At 46.4% G+C, this 23,435-nt stretch overlaps 1 pseudogene; it reads left to right on the forward strand.

Annotated features, from left to right (window-relative positions):
* The first annotated feature begins 5,518 nt into the window (after nt 1-5,518).
* Nucleotides 5,519-23,435, forward strand: part of LOC132484442 (interferon regulatory factor 6-like) — a 97,254-nt pseudogene continuing 79,337 nt past the window's right edge.

Below are 23,435 nucleotides of genomic sequence, written 5' to 3' on the forward strand. Positions count from 1 at the left end.
TGGTCTTCCTCCATCACACACACCTGCAGTAGACTGTTTGCTTGGTCTCAGGAGCCCAGCCCTGGGCCTGATGGAAGATATGGCTTGTCCGGTGAGCTCATCAGCAGTAATAGGCTGGCTGTGCTGACGAGATAGCCCTTCCCTTCCCCTAAGTGAAGGGAAGAGTGGCCACAAGCAGTGACTGAGACAGAGGCTGCCTGAGTCAGGATCTGGGCCTTGCTGCCTTCCCAGGCCGTTGCTAGCTATGTCTCCAGGCTGGATTGGGACTAGGAATCAAGTCCACAGTATTACCAAATCTGGAGCTCTCCAACCCATCTGTATTAGTTTACTAGGGCTACTGCAAAAAAGTAGCACAGACTGGCTGGCTTAAACAACAGAAATTTATTGTCTTACAGTTCTGGAGGCTAGAAGTCCAAAATTAAGGTGTCTGTAACGTTGGTTCCTGCTGAGTGAGGACTTTGAGTGAGGAAAGGATCTGTCCCAGGCTTCTCTCCTTGGCTTGAAGATGGCTGTCTTCTCCCTGCGTCTCTTCACATCATCTTCCCTCAATGCCTATCTGTCTCTGTGTCCAACTTTCCTTTTTTTTTTAGAATGACACACGTTGTATTTGATTAGGGCGCACTCTAATGACTGCATTTCAACTTGCTTACCTCCGTGAAGACTTTATCTCCAAGCACGATCTCATTCTGAGATACTGCAGGTTATAGGACCTCAACATCTGAATTTGGGGGGGGACACAATTCAGTCATAAAACTACTCCATCACGGTCTCTCACACATTGCTTTAAACCCCAAAACCTAAGTACCCTGCTTATGCCCCTTCTTACCTGTGACAGCCTAGTGCTTCCACATCTCATGTGCTAGTACACAGCTCACCGTAAGCATGCACTTTACGTGGACCGGAGTTCTCTGCAGTGGGAAAGGTGAGAGAACTTTTATCAAGCACCTGTTAAGGGACATACAGGCCTTGGATTACAGGTAACAGTAGATGTCTGTTTCTTCCATGAGGCAATGCCAATATGGTACTTTTTATCCTCACACCAATAAAAATGGTATTTATACTGCACTTGGAAAGTGCCAAATACTGTTCCAAGCACTTTATATGAAGTAATTTTTTGAATGCCCACAACACGCCTTTGAGGTGGGTACTATTATTTACCTCCTTCTACAGATAAGAAACTGAGGCCCAGACAGCTTAAAAAACTTGCCCAAGTCTGTAGTAACTGGTGGAGTTGGATTTGAATCTCAGTAGTTGGCTCCAGAGGCCATGCTTTTAATCATTACCTGATAGTATTTGGAAAAGGCAGGACTATTATTCTCATTGACTAGATGAGGAAACTGAAACTGAGCAGCTAAGCAACTCACTCGGGGTCATAGGGGTAAAAGGCAGAGTGAAGGCAGAATTCCTGCCCTGTAAGCCACGGGTCTTCCCTCAGAAGGGACCAAGTGTCCCGAGTCCCTCCCTTCCCCATACCCCACTCCACTTATACAGGCCCACAGGTATTAGGGCCAACACAGAATCTCTAAATCCTTATTTGTAGTTAACTGTCTCCACATCGCAGCGGGATTATGGGGCATGAAGGAAGGGAGGCACCTTCTCGACTTAGATCTAAGTCTTTTCGACTTATTTTTCCTCCCAGTCGCTTCCAGTTCAGAAGACCACTAGCCCCAAGGGGTCAGGTCTAGACCCCAGTCCCGGAATTTTCTCAGCCCGGATTAGAAGCGGGGGAGGGCGGTGGGGAAGGGGCTGGTGGGGTGCTGGGCTGCCCAGGAACACGGAGTATCATATTTCTCGCAACCCGCCAATCCTGAACGCGGGGGGGCGTGGCCACACCTGGGAGGCGCGGCCGGACGGCAGATGGGTCCGCGGCGTCCCGAGGCGAGGCGCTGACGTGAGCTTGGCTCACCTGGGCGGGGAAGGTGAGGGCCGGTGTGGAACCGGGAGCGGAGCCTGCAGTCCCTACGTGCGCAGAGCCAGGTGTTGCTTGCCCAAGCGGCCGAGGAGAGCAGTGGCGACGGGTGATCCTAACTGGGGACTTGGTTCGGAGGGACGTTCGCTTCTGGCGGCCGGATTGAAGAAAGGTGGGGACGCCAACGTCTGGAGCCTCGCTTGAGGGAGGGAGGACACGCCCGCCGGTGAAGAAGCGTCCCCTCCAGAGTTTGTGGGGGTGAGGAAAGCTTGCTTAAGGACATCTGTTTGTTTGGGGATAGCCTGTAGGGCTGGGTGCCCATCTCTCTGCTTCAGGTAGCTTTCGGGCGGTCCTAGCCCGGGGCCGCTGGGCCCTTACCGACCCCCTACTTCTGTCGACTCCCTTTCCCTCCCGCCCAACTGGAGTGTGACGCTCTCGGGCCCCTACCCACCAGCCGTCGGGGAGCGCTAAGGCTCCTCCACCACGCTGGTCCTCCCAGCTCACGGCTCCGCAGGCCCCTGGATCCCGAAGAGGGGATTTCCCAGGCCGGCCGGCGCTTGATCTTGGTGGGTGTTTTGGGAAATTGCGCGTCGGGCCGGCCAGTAACTTTAGCCAGTTTGTTTCCTCTCCTGGGATTTGTTTAGCACAGTCAGGCCCCTGCCCTGGGCCTGAGAGACACCCGTGAATTTCCAAGTAGCGAAGCTACGTGCTGGCGAGGGCGGCGCCGGGCGTGGTTGCTCTGGGGGTGAGGCCCTCTTCGCCTGAAAGGGCTGGAGGGCTGGTATAGAGAAGTGGGGAAAGTCTTCCAGGCCTGACTGGAAAGCAGGCCCAGGGTGCCACTGTTTACAGGGAGCCTGCTGTGTGGTAAAGGGGTCATCCCTCCCCCAGCCCTGCTCTCTTGCTGTATGTCAGAAGTGGAAGCCAGGGAAGGGAGAGGAAGAAGGCGTTTGAGTAGGGGTTGGTGAAAGCTGATGCCGACCCAGGAGAGTAGTTTTCGATGTTTGTCTCCTGGGTGACAGCAGCACCTCTACCCTGTAGCTCCCTCTCCAGCCGCCAACTTCAATCAAGCAGGGAGGCAGGGTGTGGGAATTATGGCTAGAGGCCCAGAATTTACCCCTGAACAGGGCTAAACTAAACGAAGGAAAGACTGGGGAACGTGGAAGATGGCATTTCAGGTCTCTCCAGGAGGAAGGGAAAAAGCAGGACCACTCCGGAGGCCTGTCTGCAAGAAATGAGGGTGTGTGTTTTACTCTGAGCAAAACCACTGACGACTGAATCTTGGCTTTGGGGTGGCCGTGTTCCTGGAAACTAGTCTGGGCAGGGGCTGCAGAGATGGCAGTACAGGTGTTTGTAGGGGACCTGTTCCCTGGAATGGGGGTGTGAGATTGGATGGTTTATGCCTTGGGGAGGTTGATAGTGTCCCTGCTCAGTGCCCAGTATGAGGGGAGTGGGTGGGTTAAATCTTTGTTCTTTGGCTAGTTGAATACCTGTTGGAGACACAGGCTTTGAATTTTGCTGTGATGGCAGCTAGAGATGCCAGAGCTGAGTTAAAGTAGGCTAAGCTTGTTCTGTGGGCATTGGGATTTGGGTGGTGAGAGTGTTCTGAAAGAGGACTCTGGTTTAGGTGTGTTTAAGGGTGGGTGTCATGCAGTCTCCTCCCTAACCACTTCGTTGGCCCTCCATGCTGCTTGGATCTTTGTTGATGTCTTTCATTTACTTTCTTGGTGTATAGAAGAAGGGAGGGACTTAGAAGGCTGGGTGCAGTGGCAGGATATGGTACAGCACACTCTGACTGAGAAGTGTTGGGTCCAGGCCCCAGATAAAACACTTTGCTGTGCCTCAGTTAACCCAGCTGTAAAATGGGGATGATAACAATGGGGATGATCATTTAATTATGAGGATGAAATCAGACACGTTAAACAAAAGCGCATGAAAAAACTGTTAAGCCTATGTAGGTAGAGGATTGTTGTTACCATGGTTTCATTAGTTGAAGGCCATCATCTTTTATATCTCCCAGTGACCAAGAAATGTCTTAGCTTCCTGTGGTTAAGAAAAATACTACTTGTAGTGTTTTGTTTTTAAGTTGTGAATCGACACACGGCATTGTAGGAAAATGTGAATCGTATATAAAAGTACTTAGGCACGTATAAAATTCACCCACAGTCCTATCACCAGGTAACCACTAAGAACTTCTTGTCGCATCGATGTATTATTTGTTTCCCTTTCAAAAATTCTCTGTGCTTATGTACACAAGTGCGCGTTCTGTTACAAGATGGAGATACTACTATACAGTCAATATTGTATGATGCCTTTTCCCCCCTTAAGTACATATTTAAACATTTTCCCAAATCCAGTAAAAATTCTTCAGATGCCTCGATGTTAATGGCTACTTGCTATTGCAACCTATGAATGTCTAATTAGATATTTTTCTCTGTGATCTTGGTTGCTTCCAAAGTCTGCCTCTCTGCCTGTTCTTATAGTCTTAGGTGCTGGGTGGCAGGTGGAGGAGATCTCGGTGGACTTTCAGAAGGTGGAGAGGGTTAGCTGTGATGGAGGTGGGGCATAGAGGAGGAGGAGGCTGGGGCAGCGTTGCTCCTGTGTACTGCCATCTTGGGAGAATGCTGAGAACACAGGGCTCTAGAACTTAGGCATCGACCTCTAAGGGTGGCTGCCTCTCCCTCCCCAGCACTCTGTGCAGTTCCTTGCGTTGGCCTGGTTGCCTTAATTTTTTTTGATGTGCTGTGGATCAACTAGGATAAGCCCTTTTCTTCAAAGCCCATGATCCGTCAAGAGGTGGATTTCACGTGTCTGCCAGGCCTCGACACAAGACTGACCAATATTGCAACAGAAATTCTCGAAAGCCCCTCACTAGGTGGACCAGTTTGCTGCCCATTTCCCTGTTCTCTTTGTTCTTCCCTTACCCCATCCCCCTTCCCCCAGGCCAGGACTGAGGAAGAGAAGGCTAGAACTTGCCCTGGGGAGAATATGCATTCCCTCCTCCTTATAAGGTAAATGTTCTCCATGGTTTGATAGCTTGACTCTGCAGTCCTACAGAGCAACCTACACCGAGGCCAAGAACATGGGGGTGGGGGGCACTTGAGTACGGAGTGCTACCTCACCTACCCACTGTGAGCTGCCCCCAGGGGGGAAGGTTTCAGTTGCAGAACTTGGTAATTGGGTCAGAAGGCTCAGGTGAGAGCAGGTCCTGCCTCGCTCTTAAAGTGCCAGTGACCGAGCTGGGTTTGAGTTTTCCCATTTGTTGGGAGCCTGGCTGGGGAGAGAAGTGGCCTTAGGACCCACCCCTTAAGCTAAGTTCCTCCGAGGGGGAGCCTTCGGGGGAGCCTTCGGCTGACTCAGCTGGTTTGGGTTCTGAACCGCGATCCAGGTGGGAATCTTTCTGGGTGGGAAGGTGACTTATTTATCTTCCTTTTCTCAGGTCAGTGGATGTTTGAGCAATTCCAATGTGGATTTCTTCAGGGAGTCTGATGAGAACATTGTGTTTAGTAACTAATGTCGCCCTTGTCACACAGTAGCTGACGGACAAATATTTGTTGAATGAACGTCCTTTTGCAGGCCTGTCTTTCTCACCCGAAGTAAAAACAAAGAGAAATGAGAACGCCAAAAAATCTAAACACAACACCCCAGGCAAACACTTCTCCGGTAACTGCTTTTTCCTTTAGGCACCCAATCTGGGCAGGCCTTTGTTTCCCCGCTGTGAGCGCTGGCCGCTGCCACCAATGTTATCTGCTACGCTATGCCCTTTATGAGAATCAATTGCAGACTTTACCCAGGCTGGCTCCAGCAACCAATCAGTTCAATTCAGCCTCTGTGGGGAGGTAAACAGACCCAGGTGAGGAGGCTGTCCCAGCAGTACAGAGCTTGTCTTATGACTGGCTTTAGTACTCTAAAGGGTTAGGAACTGTGGTATTTGATCATTCTAGGGCATCTTAGCTTTACCAGACTCAGATACAGGGCAGGGTTCTTACACTTTGTCTCCAGTGCTCCCAAGCCTTCTCCTAGACACTGGATTGTCGTGGGGATAACCAGCTCAGACCCCCACACCCCGCATTTTTGTTTTGTTTTGTTTGGTTTGGTGCAGAAACTTTGGGTGGCCCAGAGAAAGTTAAACTGACTTGAGGCCCAGCTCTCAGATCCCTGTGGATACACTGCCTGCCCATCTATGTAAGTGAGGACTTTGGAACCAGGGACCATCCCTTGCCTACTTCTCTCTCATCCTGATGGTATCATTTCTTACTAAAATATTCCCATTCACCTTAGTTGTCTAAAAAGAGAGCATGCTTCAAGTTCTTGCCTATATACCTGCTATTTCTGTAACTTTTTTCTTCCTTCTCCCGAGATGAGATTGAAAAGAGCAGTTTCTCTTCTCTTCCCTTGGTACTTGCGGAAGGACTGTTTTCCAGCAGGGATGACATCATCTCTTTATTTTTCTGCCTCAGGATTTAAATAGAAGAAATGTGATCTACTTACGTGATAAGTCTGATTTGGCTAGAGCATGAAAAATAAATGGCTTTGGAATAAGAATCAAAAGAACCTTTTAACCTGTTTTCTTTTCTTCCCCACCTGGCACAGTTTATTCCCATATTTAGTTTCTTTGCTGTAATCTAATGGAACTGTAGCTCTATCATATGGGAACAGTGGCTGGGACCTTTTCCCAGGGGCTGGCCTAATTCTCCTCTCCCCATTTCTTCCCCCTCCCCCCAACCCAGATCATGGCTCTCCACCCCCGCCGAGTTCGGCTGAAGCCCTGGTTGGTGGCCCAAGTGGATAGTGGCCTGTACCCTGGGCTCATCTGGCTACATAGGGACTCCAAACGCTTCCAGATTCCCTGGAAGCATGCCACCCGGCATAGCCCCCAACAAGAGGAGGAAAATACCATTTTCAAGGTAAAGGTATTCTTTTACCATCTGACTTGAAGTGTTTTCCAGTTCTCTCAGACCTTTCTGGTTTTTTGCTTTTCTGTTTTCAATTTTGGCTTGAAGAAGGTACTATATCCAAAATGCTGATGCAGCACTTCCCTGGTGGCGCAGTGTTTGAGAGTCCACCTGCCGACGCAGGGGACACGGGTTCGTGTCCCGGTTCGGGAAGATCCCACATGCCGCGGAGCGGCTGGGCCCGTGAGCCATGGCCACTGAGCCTGCGCGTCCGGAGCCTGTGCTCCGCAACGGAAGAGGCCACAACAGTGAGAGGCCCGCATACCGCAAAAATTAAAATAATAAAAAATAAAAAAAAACCCAAAATGCTGATGCAACAAAAAGAATGTTTATGATGGGGGAGGTGGGGGCAAACTTAGCAGGCATAGTAATTTCTCTTGTTGGGGCATGTCTGTTATGGTTGAGGCCATTTATTCTTTCCCATTGGTGAAAGCTACTCAACTCACATCCCAAGGGATCCCAGGTGTGATTGGCTAAACTCCTGTAAGTGTGTGTATGCTGTGTATGTTGTTCTAGAACTCCCAAGGATCAGCCAGCAATCAACCCTTCATTCGCTCAGGGCTCTTGCTCTGGCCCGGGAATGGCTGTCCAGATCAGGGCAGAACTCCTGAGTGTTCGCAGGCTCCTAACAGCCTGTAGAATGGGTGTCGAGGGCCCTTTGCAAGTTTTTCTTTTGATGTTAAAACCTTTTGCCCCATCCATAACCTCCGCTTAAAAATGAAAGGCGATTTAATTACAGGTTTTTATTCTACAAATATGTTTTCTTAAGTGAAGAGTAGCTCTGATGTGAGAGTTATTTTGCTTCACTGAAACTAAGATTGAACCACGTGGCATTTCATAAAATGTCAGTGAGACCAAAGTCTAAGACAGAAGTAGGTGGGAAGCTCGTTGTGGGAAGGGGTATTATGTGGTTTGTAACTCCGGAGCCCATGCCTCTGCTCTAGACCAACTTCTCTGTGCTGGTCAGTCTTCCATCTCATGAGTAGCTTTAGTTCCTGCCCTCCCAAGACACGGAGAAATGAGTTTGCCCATTTCTTCCCTGACTATAAGTTGGAAGTCAGAAGTGAAATCCAGTCCCTGCCCTGAGCCTCTCAAGATTGATGCTCCAGGTTCTTGCTGAGACTGGGCCAGGAAAGGTGGGCTCATACCTCAAAGGAGAGAGAGCCAACTTAGAGTTGTTTCCCACCCAACTCAGTTATATTGGGTGTAGAGATGAGAGGTAGAAGAAAAATTGGCCTGTGAATATTAGAAAGTAAATGAATGCTTTTAATGTAAACATTAAATAATGATATGAAAGTGGTAAGGAAAACATCTGTAAATCAGCACCAACTACTGGAGCTGGCATCAGAGGGGGATGGGCCTGCCCTGGCCCAGCTGGCCTCTCGCTGTGGCCTTGGTCTGAAACTGGACTTGCTGTTGAAGTGCCTGGTGGTGGCTGGCCATGTGGGAGGAGACTGGTTCCTGAAAGCTCCACTCGTGAGAATGTTCTGTATGCTCAGGGCTTGAGGAAAAATTGGCTGTGGGAAGCTGCTTTGTCCTACTTATATCTGTGTATCTGTTTGCAGAATGCTAAGGGAGGGCCTGGGTGTCAGGAGAAGAGTGAGGGTGCTTTCACAGATCCCAAGCTCTGACAGGCCTTTGGTAGGATATGGGGTGTGGGCCGTTCTGACTAGCATTAAGTGGGTGCCTGCTGCATACCCTAGGTCCATTATCTCATTTGCTTCTCGAGAACACTGTAAGGGGGGCGGCACCCTCATGTTACAGATGCAGAAGCTGAGTCTCAGGGGGGCTAAGTAACTTGCCCAAGTCACATAGCCAATAAGCGGTGGGGTTAGGGTTTGAACCCAGGCCTATCAGCTCCCCCATTATCAGACGGCCCCTTCTGACCAGGAGCTGGAAGACCTGGCTTCAGATCCTACTACCATCCCTTGCATGTGTGGTCTTGAACAAGTCACATAATCTCTTTGGGCTTTAGCTTCCCCTTCAGTAAAATGGGGCTAAAACCAGTCTTGCCTGCCTCACAGGATTGTTGTGAGAATTGAGTGAAATCAGTGTGTGGGAAGGGACTGGTAAATTGCCATGAAAATGCAGAGACTGTGTCCATTTTAGGAAGAGAAATAGGGACCTGCCCAGTGACCAGGATCTCAGAGGCAAGACGCAGAATGGGTTTGAATAAGGGATGTTTATAAAGCACAACGATTGTCATGTGGTGGGTACCACCCTCAACTGCATCAGCCTCAGGTTCTCTGCATCATCTGAGTGGGCCCTGGGGAATGGCTGTGTTGTGAGCAGGATGTTAGTCTGGCTGCTCTCTGTGGAGGGAGAGGGATTCAGGGAGCCACAGAAATTTTGCAGACCTGTGCCAAAGTCAGCACAGCCCAAGCCAGCTGGATGGGGACAGAGCGGGAGTGGGCACGGAGGATCAAGCAAAGAGAGGGGAAAACGTGAGGAGGCAGCAGCCAGGTACTGCCAGGGGCAACTGGAGACGTGCCTCTCCGACACTGGGGACTGATGAGGTTGAAATCCCCTGCAGGGGGTTGGATGGAATGGAGCCTGCTGAGTGCCCAAGGGCAGCAGCTTTGTCAAACTGCTTCATTCCATACTGCACACCAAGTGGAGGAGCCCCCAGGTCTGAGAAGGTGGTAAGAAGAAATGAGTGCATTGGAGGAGAAGGATTTAGCTCGGCTGTTGAGAGAAGCTTCCTCATGATTGTGAGGCTCTGCAGGGATTGACTGAGGGAGACCAGAGAGCTCAAAGGACGGGGCCGGAAAAGTTCCATTTCGGCTTGAGGAAGTAGTCTAGTTCAGGAGCAGAGGCGGGGAGTTGGGACTGGACAAGCGATGTGCCCTGTCCACTTGAACAAGCTGCCGTGTGCTTCCTGACCTTGAGTCCTCTGCAGAAGACATCCCCCTTTTCTGCACCAGCACATACGTCACAGCCCTGAAGAAAGTGTAGACATCTGAGATACGTTAACAGTGAGGGAGAGCTGATATCCCGTGAACAGACACATAAATGCCCGTTAGACCTGGAAATTGAAAACCAGAGAGGCGGGGCCGCACTGGTTTTGGCCCAGGCCACCAGCCACTGGTGTTCCCAGCAAAATGTTCCCAATGTGGGAGTCTGAGGAAGCAGGGAAAGGCAGGTGGTGTGAGTTTATTAGGACTTGAGGCCCTCAGCCTCGCACTGAGGCAAGCTGAACCCCCAGAGCATGCTTCCTGCCCTCCTATGGGCTGCTACTCCTAAAGGTACTTGGTTTCAACAGTTATTTGTGCATCAGATTACAGACTGAAGGGAGAGGGAGCAGCAAGCCTAAATTCTTCATATCATATGCCACCTCCCTTTCTCGTCTTATTATATAAGCAATTCATGTGTAAAACAAATAAGGCAAACAAAACAAAACAAAACTACCTGAAATCTTGCTATCCAAAAGTTACCATTAGAATTTTGGTGTATACTTGTTCCAGAGTTTTCTTTATTTTCAACCCTTCATTAAGGCCATTGTAGTCTTGACAGATGATGCTGGCACAAGCACTTGAGATGAGGCTCCTCTTTTTAAAAGACTGTATTTGCATTTGGCTTAATTTCCCTCAGGCCCTGCCTTGCCTGGTCCCCAGCGTGGTGTTTTCTGCTGCAGTCTCTGTCAGTTGGAGTTGGGGTGATGGGGCGGTCAGGCAGGGCTGTGTGTATCTGTGTCTGTATGAGGGAGGGCGGGCACACTTTCCAGTGTTTCTGGGCAACAAGCAGGCACTCAGTGCAGTTTCCTATCCCTCAGGCCTGGGCTGTGGAGACAGGGGAAGTACCAGGAAGGGGTGGACGACCCCGACCCAGCTAAATGGAAGGCCCAGCTCCGCTGTGCGCTCAACAAGAGCAGAGAATTCAACCTGATGTACGACGGCACCAAGGAGGTGCCCATGAACCCAGTGAAGATATATCAAGTGTGTGACATCCCCCAGCCCCAGGGCTCTATCATTAACCCAGGTGAGGCCCCAGCTGCTGGGGAGAAGGTGGACAGTGTGCCAGGTTCCGGACTGGACCCTTAAAGCGATAGTCGACTTGAAAGTCGCCTCGCTTACAAAGTTGAAGACTGGTAAATAAAGCAAGAAATCCTGTCCCTAGAAAGAACCCAGAGAACAAAAGATACAAACTCAGCACAGTCTTCCTGCCCATGCACTGGAACAGTAAAGCATTAGAAAGAAGAGGGGGTATTGAGTTCTATAAAAAATAACTTCTCTTGGGACTCAACACTGAGAAGAGAGGCAAGGTAGTTTACAAGAAGGAGGGATTAAAACTTAGAAGGTCTGAGTTATAAACCTCGGTCTTTCCATCTCACTACTTGTGGGACATTGAATCAAGTCATTCAACCTTTTGAGCCTCAGCTTCTCTCACTATAAAATCTGGGTTCTCATCTTTCCTGCGTATTTCAAAGGCTGTTCTAAGAATCAATTGACATGACATTATGAAGGCTATTAAGTTCTCTTTATAAATGATGGGTATTTGTATGGTATTTTTCCTAGGAGAATACCACCTGATCCCTATATTTACTCAATGTTTAGCAAGTTCCGACTAAGAGCCAGATAATTTAGACTTGACCTGCAGTGAATCTAGTGAGGCTCTGCCATGAGGGAAGGGTCTGTCTTCACAGTAAGCTTATAAAGGAGAGAAGCTGTGCTCCTTGGGTCCTTAGAAGGGATGCGAATGTGCAGAAAGGGATTTAGAGTAGGAATTAAAAGATTTCTAGGAGAAGGGAGTAGGGTCTGCAGCTCCTGGATAGGGGAGGGGATGAGAGCTTGCACTGGGGCTCCGTAGGAGGAGCTGGGAGTGGGGTGAACACCCTTGGTTCCCACTCTTTGGCATTGAGGGTGCACACTGAACCCAAGGAACCTCTGTGCTGGCAGTGCCTAGCTTGAACAGTGGGTCAGCTGCAGGGATGACAGTGCAACGTGAGCGCCTCACTTCTGACCTTTGTGTGTGTGTGTGTGTGTGTGTTTCTCGGGTAGGATCCACTGGATCTGCTCCTTGGGGTGAGAAAGATAATGATGTGGATGAAGAAGATGAGGAAGATGAGCTGGACCAGTCACAGCACCACGTTCCCATCCAGGACACCTTCCCCTTCCTGAACATCAATGGTGAGTGGGGTGGGGGGTGGGACAGAGGCATGGAGAGGATGTAAGGGGCTTTGATTTTGCAACCGTTGACACCATATCCACCATTGCCCTGGGAGCAGCGACCAGGCCCTGGGGCCAGGCTACCAGTCTGTTAGCAAGTAGGAGTCATAGGCAAAGGAACTCCGTAGGCATAGTTATCCCAGTGGGGTGGCTTCTAGGCAGAGAGAGCATCTTCTGAATCTTATGTGATAATTCAGAGAAATTAAAAAATTAAATTCCTTCTCAATCCCGCATACAAATACACAAGCTGTTATAAATGTTGCTGATTTCCTTCAGGCCAAGTGCAGGGATCATTTTCGTGAATTGTAGGCAAACTCTTCTGCTATTTCCCTCGGTACAAATTTTCTGTCACTGCCTTAACAGCCTCTGCTAAGGCGGTATCATGGGAAACTTGTGGCTCTACAGCTCTTAATACTAGGCTCTGATAAAATTTCTCTACTAGAGACTTTTATCTTTTTTTTAAATTGACTTTTTGAATCCAGCTTCTCAGGAAAGATGAGTTTAGAGGTTGGAGGGTCACTGTGAGACAGAGCAGGTACTGCGTCTCCCATTGCACGTTCTGAGGACGCTCAGCCACAAGGTGAATTGCTCTTCCACAGCATCTTCACTTGAACTTTCCACTGACATGCTCCTAGTCATATGACTTGCATTCAGTTGAGTAGCTTTTCACTACTTTTCTAAGTTCCATCTGGCTGCTAGGGTCAAATGAGATACTTTTGCCACCTAGAAAATTTAGTATATCAAGATGATTCCTGTAGGATTTTGGAGTACCCTTCCCTAGGTGATGCCCCTTCTTCTGAGAATCAGGAAATGACTCTTATCTGTCTACTTGCCCTCCTTGACTTACCCTGTCATTTATAACCTTGCAACCAAGTGATGAGTAAAGACAACGATCATAGAGCTCTCTCAGGTTAATTTGCCACAGCTACATTCCCACTTGGTGCAATTTTAAGATTTGGACATTTGGAAATGTGAGATCCTTTCCCAAATCTTTGGCTCACTCATTCTGTCATTCTCACCCCTTAAAAGGATGCAACCCATTTCCAGGATCATGATTTCCCTTTTTTTTTTTTCATGTTTTTTTAAAGCTAATATTGTGTGTCCTTACGTTATGGGCCACCTTGGATCCTTTATGGAAACATGTGAACATATATTAAAAATAAAAAAGTAAAATGGGTACATAGATATAACCAGACTCGTACACAAAGGGTCAAAGAAACCTTAACCTCTGATTTCAGAGCTGTTGGGCAGAGGAAGAAGAATTGTTGAAGGATAGATGCTTAAAAGGTGAGGCTAGGGGGAAAAATCTGTAAACTTTGGAGTGAGCCAACTTTGACAATAGCAGGGATATAGGATGTGTTTTTCATTCTCTCTTTTAAAAGCTTTAACTGGATACTTTTGAATAAATAATACTCTTACATGGTTTAAAATTCATAATGGTACAAAAAGGAAATCAGCTGAAAGGTTTTCCTTCTAACCTGTCTGAACAGTTCCTTCCCTGGAAGAGAGACAGATCTTTCCAGGTTCTTGAGTATCCTTCCAGATGTTTCATGCATGTAAAAAAGTATGTGTTTGTTTTTAAAGGAATTTCTATACATTAACACTTACTCGAAGCTAATCAACCAATTTAGTTGAGTTCATTTTACGGAAGACAACCAGTTTCTGTTTAATTGCTGGGTTCCAATTTTGTAACAGGGGATCTCTCATTCATGCCTGTTCTAATTTAATCCCAGGGAGTGCCCACTTGTCTGTTAATCATCAGCAAATGCATGTTTTCAGAATTATGAGTTTATGAGAGAACTAATAAGATTAGGAAGCAGAAGCAGCAGAGCCTTATTTCTTTTGGTGTTTGTTGGGGGAATTACTGATGGGCTGCCACACGGAGTTGTGGTCCAGTGTTGGACCTTTTAGGTTTGAGAGCTTCGGAGCCAGGTGATATGCATGTGTGGTGCTCCTGCCTGCTCACCCACATCCTTCTGTTCTAGGTTCTCCCATAGCACCAGCCAGTGTGGGCAACTGCAGTGTGGGCAACTGCAGCCCCGAAGCAGTGTGGCCCAAAACGGAACCTCTGGAGATGGAAGTACCCCAGGCACCTATACAGCCTTTCTATAGCTCTCCAGAGCTGTGGATCAGCTCTCTCCCAAGTAAGTGAGCCTTGATTTTCTAGCTGGATCTTCAGCTCCTATTACAGTCCATTTCCTGCCCCACCTTCTGCCTCCATTTCTTTGCCATGTATAGAATAGTCCCCCAGGCAACCTCTGTGTCTGGTTCCTGGCTGGCTGATGAGTCACCAGGAACTAAAGAAACATTAGCCCATACCTACTTGCCCATGGGGATGCTCTGATTGGTGCTGTGCAGCTCTAGGTTACTCACCTGTTAGGTGGGTGGAAGGCCTGGGTTTATCAGTTTGCCCAGGGGATTTGTGGGATGGGGAAGTTAATGACTGTGGATTTGGTCAAGGAGGCCCTTGGGTTTTGAGGGACTTTAGGACCCAGAGAAAATCTCTTTCAGAATTGGGTACACATTGATCTCAGTGAAGAATCATTGTCATTGCACCTCCCTTTCACACTACACATGGTAGGGGAGGTGCGGGGGGAGTACTAGCATTTTGTCCAAGAGGCTGATAGCTTTGATAAGACCTATAGGGTTCAATGGACACTTGCTGAGTGAAAATTTACTTTGTTGTAAACTGTGTCCTTCTGTAAACTTCTGTGATATATTATTAGAACATATCAACGGTGTGTGCTCATCTGTATAATTTTCAGAAATATGCCTTGGTATTTCTTATTGTTCCTCTGGTGTATTTAAACAGTGAGTCAAAAATGATACACAGGGCTTCCCTGGTGGCGCAGTGGTTCCGGGTCTGCCTGCCGATGCAGGGGATGCGGGTTCGTGCCCCGGTCCGGGAGGATCCCACGTGCCGTGGAGCGGCTGGGCCCGTGAGCCGTGGCCACTGAGCCTGTGAGTCCGGAGCCTGTGCTCCACAGCGGGAGAGGCCACAACAGTGAGAGGCCCGCGTACCGCAAAATAAAAAATAAAAATTTTTTTAAAAAAAAGTTACATATTTTACTAAACACACAAAAATAATAATAATAAAGATATTTAGATTGTCAAAAGATTACATATTTTAACTTTTGGCATCATCTCATGGATGGAGAGGTTCCACATGTTTATTGGTCTTTTGAAGTGATAACTTTAAACATTTTTATCCTATAGATATACTTGTGAAATTATACCAGACAAAAACTCACTGAAAGCACTCCTTCATATTCATACAACTGCAGATCCAACTGAGGATCCATTACCTCCACCACTGACAGGTCACAAGGGCTAAAATAATAGTGACAGCTAACATGTACTGAGTACTATATAAGTGTTAGGTCATATAATCTTTAAATAATCCCATAGGGTAGGGATTATCATTATAGTCATTTCACAGAGGAAGAAACTGAGATGTAAAGAGGTTAAATAATTTACTAAACTGAAACAGGCAGTAAAGGTGAAGCCAGGCTTCCAACACAGGCAGGCCTACTTTGGAGCACCCTTGCTGCTCTATTGCCCTGGGCTGCCATTCAGGGCAAAACCCTTCAGAGTGAGCAACAGGACATATCAGATATGATACATAAAGTAATCTTGTTCCAAAGTTGAAAGTTATCCCAGCTCTGAATTTATCATTGTAATCACAGAAAATTATAATATTATAAGTCATAGTTATTTTTATGTCTATTAAATGGTATTAACCAGTGGTTAATCATTATCCTGAGCAATGCTAGGGAGGCATGGCTGTCATTCAATAATAAGGAAATTATTAAACAGATCATAGCACACTCACATTATGAAAGATTGTGACAATACTAAAAAGTAAAAATGTGAAAAAAGGTAAAAACATGAAAACTACTTATAATACAGTATCAAGTGGAAAGAAAACACTTAACTGTAGATTCACAACACAAAATCTATATTTAAGAAGAAAAAGATGTGTGCATACAGGCAAAAACTAGAAGGGAATGTAAAAAATATGAAACTAATTTGTGTTTGGGTGGTAAGATGAGGTCTTTCTTTTTCTATTTTAAATATTCTTTTAAGGGTATCAGATTACCCCTTTATAGAACTGAAAAAAAAGAAAATGAAAGAAAATCTGAAGGCCCTCTGACCCATTTGTCCACCAAGCTGCTTTCATTATTGGTCTTCAGAGCCCTGGAATGCTCTCTGCAGAGCAGGCTGACAGCCATCTAACATTTCAGCGCTCTGGTGAGATCAGTCTGGGTTCATTTTACTGCATCAATTCAAATATTCTCTGTTATGGATAATAGATTGTGCTGAGTATAAAACAGATCTGAAAGGTTAGGGTAGAAATGTAGATGTAAGATGTATTGAAAAGGCTCTGGAGGACATTACAGTTTGGGAATGTGAGGCCATCTGTGAAATAATTGGTATTGTTTAACTGAAGCTGTGGCCAAAAAATGACAATTTAAACTAGGAAGGAAAATTGTCAGTTTCAGAAAGAGGATAACACTATCAAATAACCTAATCTTACCAGAGAGCAAACGTCTCTGGAATTACAGTGTTAGTGTGTATGGTTACCATGGTTGAGGTTCTTAGAATTCTTGGCTTCAGACAGTTAGTTACTGGCTCTGACGACCCAGGCTTGTGGACGTGAAGTAGAGTAAGTGGAAGCACGTTTTAAAGAATAGAAGCTTCATATTTTTAATTTCTTCTTAAGTGACTTTTGGTAGCTGGGTAATTTAGGTAAGTATATTGTTTTTAATAAATAAGGTGGCTTTTTAGTGATAAACTAGAAGTTCTCAGAGTCCTGTTATTGGACAACTCACCCTGGGGAGAGGAGGGCAGTGCTTTAATTGAACCCTAAAAAGCAGTAGTTTTTAAAGTTCAGAAAGGGGTATGGCATACCTAGGGGATAACTCATGATGATATTTGATTCGGAGATAAGCCTTATTTTGTATTCTGACAGGCCCAAAGGGACACAATCTGAAACAAAGTCTAAAGGGAGAAACTAAGTTGCTCTGAAGACTAACACCCAGTTTTTCCTTTTAGTCCAAACAGATTGGTTTCTGGGAGGCCCTCCTTTTCTGGCCTACCTTCTTCTTCGCTTTTCTATCTGTCCATTCTAACACACACACACACACACACACACACACACACGCACGCACGCACGCACGCACGCACACACCTTCCACCCCAGCCTCAGGTTTAAAGTTGCATTCTGTCTGGGCCCTTCCAGGTCAAAGCCAGTAAGATGGTCCTTCTCAGGAGCCTCAGATGAAAAGTAACCTGTTCCTTGCTCAGTGCTGAGACCCACAAGAATGGATTCACAGTTAGCTGTGCATTGGGGTTAAGCCTTTCAGATTCTTAGCATCTATACAATAGATGAATCTCATGCCAATATTGATCATCTCTCACAGCGTAACTTGGAGGTTTTAGTACAGTAAAAGGTCCTCTATCAACAATGATGACACAAAGCAACAAAAAAGAGGACTGAGACTTCTGTCCTGCCATGAATGTGAAGTTGTAACTCCACTGTTAGAGAAGCAAACTTGCAAATGGACAAGTTCAGAAGATATTTATCTTCTCCTGATGAGTTTAGACTGTATCACCTCTGAGAATGAATATTTGTCCTAGGGATGTTTGTATGGACATCCGATTAAACAGTTAGCAGCTAGACACTTGGAAAACTAAAGAGGAAAGTCTGCAAGTCTGCACTGGGGAAAATTTGAATGGGAACAGACTTAAGTATGCCCACCCTGAGCTGCTCTGCAGGACTTAGAGTTCCAAGCTCCCCTCACCAAACACCCCTGGTACCTTCGGCAAAATGTGGGTTGCCAAGGCCACCAGGTACTATTCTGTTGAATGTCTGTGAACTTACTGTAAAGTGAATAACTTAGACTTCAGGAAGGCATTGTTGAGAAAATACTGGAGGGGCAACTTCTTTTGAGCAAGGTTGCCATTTCCCAAAAAATGAATAAGGAGTCATCCAGTAGAGTGGAAAGGGGGAACAAGATTAGAACTAGTAGCACCCATAGGGGGCCCTTCATGGGTTAACTAGGGGTTAACTTCATAGTGCTGTTTCTTGGAGTATAGGAAAAGTCATACTAGCATACAGTTTAAAATTTTTTCTTTCATAATTGAGATTCCCGGTCATTACCCCAACCCTAAAATAAAATCTGATAATCCTATACCTCCCTGTGTGATGTTGTGAAGGGTAAAGCAACAGGGTTCTAAAGCATAGTGTTTCTTATCCTATATTCACCCCTTCATGGGAGCTCATAGAGGGCTCAGCATCTATCAAGGCGACCATATCCCAAAGTTCAGGATATGACCATCAACAAAGGGACCTGGAAATAGTGAGGAGAAGCACAGAATGCCAGCCAGTAAATGCCAGGTGGTCAACTCAACAGGGGCCTGAACTGAATCCTTCTCTTTACTAACCCACACTAGAGGAAGGGGACCCTCAGGTAGAGGCAGGCAGATGATTAGACTATCTATCTCTACTTGAGTCTAATTTGGTAAAGCAGAGTTTCTTAAATCCATCTTATCCAGATTTTCAAAACGCTAGCATAGTTACACAAATAACTCTAAATTTATTTTAGTTTCCATTGAATTATATTTACTTTCCATGTATCATTTATACATTTTTACAGATACGCTTTTGCTTTTTTACATTGATTTGGCTTGCTAGTAGTTTATTTTACTGCTTCTGTTTTCTATTGGTATTTATAACTCTCTCCACAAACACACATGAGGACCAGTTCCTGAATTTATTTATGAATAAATAAATGAATTCTCTAAATTCCAACTTATCCTATTGCTTTCCCCTTTTATCTCCCTTTTATTCTTACCTCCTTTCTTTTTTTAGAAATTTATTTGAAAATAAATAAATGGCTAATTTGTTTTTAAACCCCCTTATTTAAGAAATGAAAATAGTTAAGACTATGCCTTGGCCATATCTCATAGATTTTGTTCTTAATATTCTCATTAGCATTGTTTTCAAGTCATTCTTAGTTACAGATTTGGTTTCCTCTATATTTCAAGAGCAAACCAGGAGGATTTTTTTCCCCAAGAGGTTGAAATATTTATTTCTTCCAACTTTTGCTGTTTCTATTTTTTTTTTTTTTTTTTTTTTTGCAGTACGCGGGCCTCTCACTGTTGCGGCCTCTCCTGTTGCGGAGCACAGGCTCCGGACACGCAGGCTCCGGACACGCAGGCTCAGCGGCCATGGCTCACGGGCCCAGCCACTCCGCGGCATGTGAGATCTTCCCAGACCGGGGCACGAACCCGTGTCCCCTGCATCGGCAGGCAGGCTCTCAACCACTGCGCCACCAGGGAAGCCCTGCTATTTATTTCTAATTTTACTGTACTATGGTTAGAAAATCCTGCTGTAAGAGATAAAGTTGTTTTAATGTTTGCTTTTTTCTATATTCTTTTGTATGCATGAAATATAATAATTTTTATTGTAAAATATACGACATAAAGTTTAGAATTTTAACCATTTTTAACTGTACAGTTTAGTGGCACTACTTAAGTAATTCACATTGTTATGCAACCATCCACCATTATCCATCTCTGGAACTTTTTCATCATCCCAAACTGTGCTTTTGGTGTCACATTCAAGAAATCATTGCCAAATCCAATGTCCTGAAGATTTTGCCCTAAGTTTTCTTCTAAGAGTTTTATAGTTTTAGCTGTTACATTTAGGTCTTTGATCCGTTTTGAGTTCATTTTTATTTATGTGATAAGGGTCCAACATCATTCTTTTGAGGGTAATACATTTTTAAACGGAAAGCAAAGAATCAGAAAATATCAGCTCCAGAAGGGGCCCTCCCCATTTACGAATGAAGAAATTGGGATAGTAATAAAATAGTAAGCCAAGCTCACACAACTGATTGAGGGCAGCAGCAGACTAAAAGTCAAATCCTGTCTATTTTCAATGCATTACACTAGACTAATGTTTGCTTTTTTTTAATGACGCTTGCTTTATGATCAATACGGTGAATTTTTTGACACTTCATGGGCATTTGAAAATAAGGTACGTTCTCTGTATTCAGAGTTCTTTGTTTGTGTGTGTGTGTGTGTGTGTGTGTGTGTGTGTGTTTCTCTTTCTTTCTGTCCATATAGATAGATAGGTATGACAACCTTATTAATTGTATTATTCTCAGAACATAGTGTTAAGAGCTCAGGCTCTGATGCCAGGCGAACCTGTGTGACCTTGAGCTCACACTTGTAACCTCTCCAAACCCCAGTTAAAGTAGAGGTGGTATCCCATTGAATGCATAGCCCTAGAAGGGATTTCAATCTTCATACACATTTCTTTCTGACTTTCAGTGGAACCCAAATAGTTGGCCCACAGGAACTCCTATTACCGTCACCTGTCCTCTCTTATGCTCTAGCGCCCTAAACTCCCAGAACCTTCTCATACTTCTGTGCCCATAACATTCTCTTACTCTGCCATTTTGGTCTCCCCAGCCCCTCTGTCCTCATTCCCATTTCCATGTGCCAAGCTTCAGGAGCAGGACCTTGGGCTATTGTCTCTCATCCTGAGGGAATGTCGTTTCCCTTCAGTCCCAGTACTTGATAATCCATCCTCTTCATTTCCCCTGCCTCCTCCTGCTCTCTTCTCCTCAGAGAATGGAGGCAGTAGTAGGCACCCGAGAAGGTCGAGACATACTCCCAACCTCTTAATAATTGTTACCTTATCACAGCTATTGAAAAGTCTCATTACGTGCCTCACATGTGAAGTCTTAGACTTCATGGGAGCCACATAAATCACCCATTCAGACGCTGAATGGACCATTCAGACAAGATGAATTGCACAAAGGTTACAAAGCTACTCAGTCAACTTGTCCCAATCCGGTTCCCTCTCCACCATCTTATACTGAACTTCTTGAAAATTTCCTGACTATCACATTTGTAATAGTTTCTTTTTAATGCACACAGATAAGTTCCTTTTAGTTTTTCCCCACATTTCCTAGTTCAGTGGACTAGGAAATATTTTCATAAGATTCTGCCTGCTATTGCTCCCTGATTTCCCAGCCACCCAACCACCATCTTTTCACCTTCCCCTACCCCCTGTCCCCCGTCCCATTGCTTCAGAAAGGAGGAAATTCAGAGCTGACCTCATTCCAGAATTCTGAAAAAAAAAAATACCAGTACTTTAGAAGAGCAAAAAGCCTTTACAACACCAGGATTGGGAAGAAGTAAAGTAAGAAAAGAGAAAATCCTTACACAGAGAACTACCTGATACACATGAAAACCTACACTGGAACCTCTCTTCTAGGTCAAAAAGGCCTTTTTTTCCCCTTCATAGAAACTGCAAGGTTTGACTCTGACCCAGAGACCCATCCTTGTCTAAGCTCGAAAGGGATTTTTGACTTGAAACTGCCCGAGAGCTCAGACCAATTGAAGAGCAAGAGAAAGGGTGGCTCGATGCCCGCTGGTGGGAGGAGCTCCTGAGCCCAGCCCTGAAGGCCTCAAGGGTTCAGGCGCCCCTCAGATCGCACCAGAGAGCAAGAGAGAGGAACTGGGGTGAGCAAGTATTGTGGTTTCCTGTTTCAGCAAGGCTGCTGTACAAAAAGAAAGACAGTACCGAGAAGGGAAATGCTAAGGGGGCCCAGAGCCATGGATTGAGAGCTTGCCCCATTAGAGACCAGAGCCGAGATCTGCCCAGGAGCTGGGATGCTTTCCTGAGCTGCTTGGGTTGGAGCCTGGGACCCAAGGTAACTGAGGAGGAGGCTTTTGTGTCCAGGTTGGGGACCTCCGATTCCGGGGTGGGGCAGAAGAGGCTCTGTCTGTCAGCTTCCCTGGTCTGAAGGTGGAGACACTGGAGTGGATGTTGTAGTTTAGAGTGTTGGGGGTTGGGTACACAGGAAAGTGTCCCGCGTTGGTCTCCAGAGGCACAGCTTCCATCACTCTCTGCTCCATCCATAAGATTAGATTAGCAGTGAGTCAGATGACTAAGGGTTCAGGCTCCCCAGTAATGGGGAGGTACATTTTACAGCTCCCTTCACAGCAGGGACCCCATAGCACCAATCTGCCTGCCCAGCAGCTTGGGTGCAGGCCCTTCTCTCCTAGCTCACTCTGAGAGCTCTCGGCTAGGAAGTCCAGACCGTTCATTCATGCAGGAGGCCATTTATCACACACACAGCAGGGAATTAGGAGCAAAGACCGGGAAAGTCAGCAACAAAGCACTGTCAGGTGAGGGCAGCGCGCAGATCTCCCCCTGTGGCGGTGAGCACAGTCTCCCCCAGCCAATACCACCCTTTCCCAGAGCTCCAGCTGGGCCCTATCATGCTACCAAGGGCTGCCTGGGCAGTGGCCCAGTGACCTTTATTTGAAGCACATGGGGACCCCTTCCATTTTCTTCTAGAGTCCATCTCTGTCAGTCAGCCGTCCACATGGCTTCTTGTGTTTAAGCAAATCAGAATAACCAAGACCTCCCGGAAAGTTGGGTATGATTCTACCCAGGTGTGCCACACCAAATCCTACCCAGTGTGAGAGTCGGGGGGCCTGAGAACACTCACATCTCTGAGGAGACTTTCCCACTGCAACTCCGAGCTTGGGTAGCAAGGGCTAACGTCTGCCCCCCAGAAAACAGAGCAGGGCAGCCATGCGTTTCAGTGAACTAGCATAGACACAGCCCACACACTTCTCTCTCCCTAACAGCCCTTTCTTCTTCACAGCAGGAGGCAGGAGGATTCACCACAATCAAGGGATCTGCCTAGTCTACAAAGCCTGAGGGATTACCTGAAACCAAACAGGGAGGGGACCTAGCGCCCCACATTTTAAAGGTGAGAAGCAGGCAGTCCTCTCTTCCTTGCCTTTCTGCCAGGCCTAACTGAGATGGCAGTTGTATCCAGACCACAGAGTAGTCCTTTCTCCCTGTAGCCTACACCCAGAAGTCAGATGAACAGAGCAACAGTAAATATGATTTCAACCAGGGACCAGCATCGCCTCCGTGGGGTAGACAGTGCCCCTTCAAAGAGAAAGGGGGCGGGGGAATTGGAGGATGAGGCATTCTCGGTCCTGGAGTGCTAGGTTAGCTCGGGACATTTGTCTTATAGCACTGAGTCTTCGATATCCAAGATCTGTAGGACAGGAGTGATAATAATCATATTATTCTAAAAAGCTAACATTTCTTGTGTGCTATGTCCCAGATGCTTGACATGCATTTTCTCTTTAATCCTCATAACCTTAGGAGGTAGGTTCCCACTTTATAAATGAGGAGACAGAGACATAGAGACAGTTAATAGCTTGTTCAAAAGCACGTGTGTAGTAGATGACAGGGCCAGGACAGGAGTCCACACAGTCTGAGTCCAGGGTCGGGGCACCTTGCCTCCCCCATTTACGGCAGAATAACTAGGGCCTATGGCTTAGGACACCACAAGTATAGATTCT

This window comes from Mesoplodon densirostris, chromosome 2 (genome assembly GCF_025265405.1).
Source record: "Mesoplodon densirostris isolate mMesDen1 chromosome 2, mMesDen1 primary haplotype, whole genome shotgun sequence".
Lineage (NCBI taxonomy): Eukaryota > Metazoa > Chordata > Mammalia > Artiodactyla > Ziphiidae > Mesoplodon > Mesoplodon densirostris.